This window comes from Tupaia chinensis, unplaced genomic scaffold (genome assembly GCF_000334495.1).
Source record: "Tupaia chinensis unplaced genomic scaffold, TupChi_1.0 Scaffold000355_1, whole genome shotgun sequence".
Classification (NCBI taxonomy): domain Eukaryota; kingdom Metazoa; phylum Chordata; class Mammalia; order Scandentia; family Tupaiidae; genus Tupaia; species Tupaia belangeri.
The window spans coordinates 1,559,722-1,564,898 of record NW_006159850.1 but is presented as its reverse complement, the minus strand read 5'-3'; the positions used below and the strand labels follow the sequence as shown (position 1 = coordinate 1,564,898).

The following is a 5,177-nucleotide window of genomic DNA, read 5'->3' as shown; positions in this document are numbered from 1 at the left end:
AAGCACGCTCGCGGGCCCCCCCCCCCCCCGCCCCCCTGCAGACCCTGGTCAGACACGGCGCTGTTCTCTTAGCTGCCAGAGGGGGCGCTGGCACCACGCCCAGCACAGGGGCCTCCTGGGGCTTTGCTCTCTGTGAGGGCAGAGCGAGGAGGCTGGCCTGGGCCCATTATCTACCTGCCCCTCGCTGCTGCCCGGGTCCTGGCCTCCGGTGTCCACCCAGCTGGGGGCTGCTACACACATAGCCCCGCACGCACATGGCCCTCCCACCCACACCCAAAGAGGTGGGGTTGCCTTGGCGATGGTGACAGCGCTGGGGCTGGGCCACTGTCTCCTGCCAAGGAGTCAGGAGGTCCGACTTCCTCTGGCAGAGCGAGCTCTTCCTCTGCCTGGGACGAGCACCCTGGGCCCCCAGGTGACAGCCTGGCCCACATCAAGGGCCTTGGGGAGTCGCCAAGAAGTAGGAGAGAGGAGCGTGGAGAGGGAGGGGGGGTCTGTGGGAGGAACACGCCGGATGTCTCCTGGGCCGGGGGACAAAGCCCAGCCACCCAGGGGCCTTGGGTGACAGTCCACCCTCTCTGTCCTGGAGCCCGAGGCCAAGATCGGGTGTGGGCGGGCTGGTCTCCCGCAGGAGAGTCTGTGCCAGGCCTGTCCACGGCTGCTCGGTGACCACCGTCTTGCAGCCCCTTGCAGGGACCCTGTCGTGTTGGATCCGAGGCCCTGCTGCCCCATCCTTGTTTGACCTTTACAGCCACCGGGAGCGGGCCGGCCCTGACGTGCCCACCTGGGGACACCGTTCCATCCGCAGCGTACCTACACGCCCCTGGAAAGCTAACGGGCATTCAGGAGTGCGAGAGAAACAGCCTTTCCAAACCAGAAACGTCCACCCCGCCCGGCACGGCGCCCAGGCAGCTGGCTTTGTCACTTGGGGCCATGAGTGCTGAGCCCCGGGCCACAACTGCGACACTGACCACCTCACTTCACTGCCACCACCCACCACCTCTGTCAAATGGGCCTGGCTCCTGCCCGTCTCTGTCCTCCCTGGGGCCGGTGCGGGTGACCTGCAGATGTGCTCTGCTCGGCTCTGACCTGTCTCTGTTCTCCTGCACGAGAGAGATGGTGGGATGAGGAGAACTGGCCCAGGGGCGCCGTGGAGTGGCCTCTGATCTCCAGCTGGGCTGTTTCTGCTCAGCCACGTCCCACCTGCAGACCGCGGAGACGTCAGTGCAGCCTCCGGGCCTCCTGCTGCGTCGTGGCTCTGACCCCCTGCGGGAGCCCCAGGCCAGTGGGTGCTCGGGCCTCAGCAGTCGAGAGGAGGGCTGTGTCAGCGATGTGGGGGTCTGACCCCCGCCGTGTGGAGGGCCACTGGGGAGTCCCCGCCGCCCTCGGTGGGAGGCTAAACAGGGCGGTCATGTGACCCCACACGCCTCTTAGAAGGAGCCATAACATGGATGTGATTCTTACTCCGCCAAGCTGCACATGGACGGCTTGTTCTTGGGCTCCCGTGGCGCCGAGGGTGCCGTGACTGTGAGGCTCTTGGTGTGGTGGCCCAGCCCCTCACAGCACGCTGTCCCTCCTCCCCACCATAGTCTGGCGAGTGCTGAGTGACACCTGTCGAGAAGGCGACTGCCCATGGAGGGCAGAGAATGCCCCTGGTCTTTCCCACGTCCCAGTGATCGTTGACCAACTCCCCGGCGAGGGTCCCCGGTGCCCTCGGTGCCCATGCTGGCTCCTCCTTTCTGGCCACGCGGAAGTGCATGCTGCATCGGGGGCGCCCCAGGGCTCCAGGGGCTCGCAGCCGGGGTCTCATCTCAACGTGGATGTCCTCGAAGGCTTGGGGGTGAGGGACCTGCACCTAGAGGGGATCAGCCAGGCCGAGTGGAGCAGGTGAGGCGGCAGGGAGAGGGGCCCTCTGGGAAGGGGAGGCGAGAGTAGCCCTAAGCCTGCGGGGTGCGAACACGGCCTGGGGACACCAGCCCTCTGCACCGTCGGCGACCTGCAGAGAATACCCGGCTGGGGCCACTGGGCTGCCTGACTCTGGGGCCGCCCATGCCTAGTGCAATAGTGGGTCTGCAGGGCCTGTTGTGGCCAGAGGGAGGGCCAAGCTCACAGGTCCCCGTGGGGTCTGAGCTGGAACCGGAGCCAGGTGGTGGGTCCGGGTGGCAGAGGACAGCCCTGGGCCCTGCGTTCCAGCTGCCTGAGAGCAGGAGGGGCAGGTAGCCGGGCATTAGGGAGGGCGGCTTGGCTTCCTGCCAGTGGGCCCATTCCCTGCGAGCACAAAAGCAAGCCCACAAGGGCCAGGAGGCGGTGGGGCCCAGGCTCCTGCAGCCCGATCGACGCCTCGCCGGGGCTTCCTCTGATGCTGGCCTGGGCAGGCCAAGAGTCCTCCAGACCGCAGGCATGTCGGTCCCCTCTGTCCTGGTGGGGCCTCCTGGAGTCTAGCCTGAGCCTGGGCAGCAGCCAGCCCCGCAGGGGGAGTGGTGCAAGGCAAGCAGAGTGGGCTGCAGGGAGTGGCTGCAGTGGCAGAGGCTGCGCCCCCTCTGCCCGAGGGCCCAGAGAAGTCTGCTTACACGAAGCCCCCAGGCAGGAAGCGGAGAGGAGGCAGGGAGCGGGGGGCCTCAGTCCAGGGCAGACCCGATGCCTCTGCCCTGTGGCTGGGCGGACTGCGGCTCAGGCCGGACGGGAGAGCCACCCAGCGCGTGCTCGCCGCGGGGCCGCTGCGCTGCTCAGAGCAGCAGTGCTGGCGCTCAGGCGGCAAAGGCGGGTCCCCAGGGTGTGGGTGCAACAGCCCTTGTGGGGCTGGAGAGGAGAACCACTGGGTGTCCTGCCCAGTTCTGGACAAAGCCCTCGGGGAGGCGTGTTGAAAATACATTCTCGGCACGCCAGACCCGGTGAGGCCGGCTGCGCTCGCTCGGAGTCGGCCTCCACCATTACGGAGGGCACTCGTGTCCAGCGGGTGGTCGTGAGGCCCACGCAGACGTGACTGGCACAGCCGCCCGGCACTCCGGGTACCGTGGTTCCTGGTTCCTGACGTGGGGTGGCGTGGCACCTTTCCGACTGCAGCCGCGCGGGAGCCGTCCACTTGGTACACACCGCCCTGAGAACTTGGGGTTAGCTCTTTAATTGCCAGAGAGACAGAATGGGGGCACTCCCACCCGGACGCCAGCCCTCTGCGGCCTCGTGGGAGACCGTGCTGCGGCCCAGCCCTGAGGAGCGCTTGGGCATGCTGTTGGGGCCGCTTCGAGGCTCACTGACTGCCAGTCAGGGGAGGGGTGGCACTGTGGGGCAGAGGCCTGCCATCGGGACCAGGAGCTTGAGGTGACGCGGTCCAGCAGCTGAGTGGCGCCCTGGACCCGTGCCAACCCCGCCGAGCCCCAGGGCTTCTCACGCAGCCGCCGCATGCAGCCAGCTGCCGTGGCAGTGGGGACTCGTCCACGCTGGATCACTGCTCAGAACTCGAAGGGGCTGGGGTTTGGATGGGGGTGGGGCTGGGGGTGACAGCAGAGGGTCAGGGTCTCCTTGAGGGGGTGCGTGCACCTCCTAGACGCAGTGAGGGCAGCCGGAGTGCGCCTTCTGACATGTCTTACGCGAGCTTGGCCGCACTAACCAGGAAGAGCACCTTACAGAAACCAGCCGAACGGGGCGTCCAGAGCAGGCCGACTCCCCGGGTCCCAGCGGGAGACAGCTGGGGCAGGGCGGGTGGCGGGGAACGTGGGGGAGCTGTGGGGTCCTTGCCGGGCAGTGAAAATGATCTAAACCCAACGCTGGCAGGGCGCCCCCGGCCCTCATGTGACGAGCACTGACGGGGCTGCAGCGGGCAGGCCACACAGAACGTGGTGACGGCGCGAAAAGCCAGCAGGCCTGGCCCGGCAGCCAGGGCCCTCCTGGAGCAGCACTGCCTCACTGGGGTTGGCTCACGGCTCTGGCCCTGTGGCTGGCCTCCCTGGGCGCTCTGCCGAGCCTCCTGTGCTCCGTGGGGCCGCGTGTTCAGACTGTGTGTCCAAAGCTTAGGTTGTGTGCACTGGCCTGAAGACACAGAGTTGGGGAGAGAGAGCTCAGCCCCGGAAAGATGGCCACGCCACGATCCCGGTCCTCTACCATACTTGGGACTTAGGGGCATGTGCACACGAGCCACGCGTGATTTTCAAACCCTAGGGTCTGGGACTCAGCTCTCGTTGGCCGCGTGGAGCCCAGCACCTTAACTACCACGCGACCAGCTGGCCCCAGGGCTGGTTTCTTTTCTTTTCTTTTTAAAGAGAGATTTTTGCCGTGGGGTGCATGTGTTCACCAGAGAGGCGGAGGGAGAGCAAGTGTGAAATCACCCCCCTCTGGGGGAATGCCACGTTGCACTCCCTCCTCCATTCTCTTCTTGGGATCTTGGGCACACACACACACACACACACGCCAGCATGGGTTTCAAGCTGTCAGGTCCAGGACTAGAACCGTGGTCTGCCATGTGGGAGTCTAGCACCTTAGCCACTACGCCACCTGCTGGCCCCCAGGCTGTTTAGTGATGGTCGCTTCCTAATTTCTAGGAAGCAGAGACTCTGAAGCATAGTGTTCACCAAGCAAACTTCCGCACGCACTCTCCTAACTGTGGGGCTGCTGCTGGCAGGGTGTGGACGGGCACTGCCGGGTGCTGGGCGGGGGTGCTACGGGGACACTCGGCGCCCGTGGCAGCTGGTTCCGTTGCAGACAGCGTTCGGCCCGTTTAGGCTACCGTGTGTGGCAGCCCTGGACTTGACTTCTCGTAAAAGTGTGCCTAGTTAGCACAGCAGAATTTTTTTTAAAAGAAAGAAAAAATTTGTTTCTTCACGAGCAGCCCGGCGGTCCCCAGGTTCGGCCCAGGGCCTCGAGGAACGGTCTCTGAGGGGGAGAGCGGGGGGTGACCACGTGGCAGGTGCCGCGGTGTGCCGAGGTCAGTGTGGGGGGCCGGCCCTCACAAGGAGGCCAAGGGAGCTGGGGCCTTCCGGAGGGGCTCAGCCCATGAGGGCGGTCGGGAAGGGGCCTTTGTCATGACCAAACTCGAGACCGCCCTTCCCTTCAGCTGTGTGGGGACACGAGGCAGCAGGTCTCCGCAGCCTGGTGGCCGGCAGAGTGGAGGGGGCTCACCTTGCCCCACACTGCCCAGTGGCCACGCTCCGCTGCCTGGCGTCTGGAGGGGTGGCCTCTGGAGTAGA

The 5,177-nt window shown here is 66.0% G+C and overlaps 1 protein-coding gene across 1 annotated transcript in view; it reads left to right on the top strand.

Annotated features, from left to right (window-relative positions):
* Positions 1-5,177, top strand: part of JPH3 (junctophilin 3) — a 61,338-nt gene that overhangs the window by 43,543 nt on the left and 12,618 nt on the right.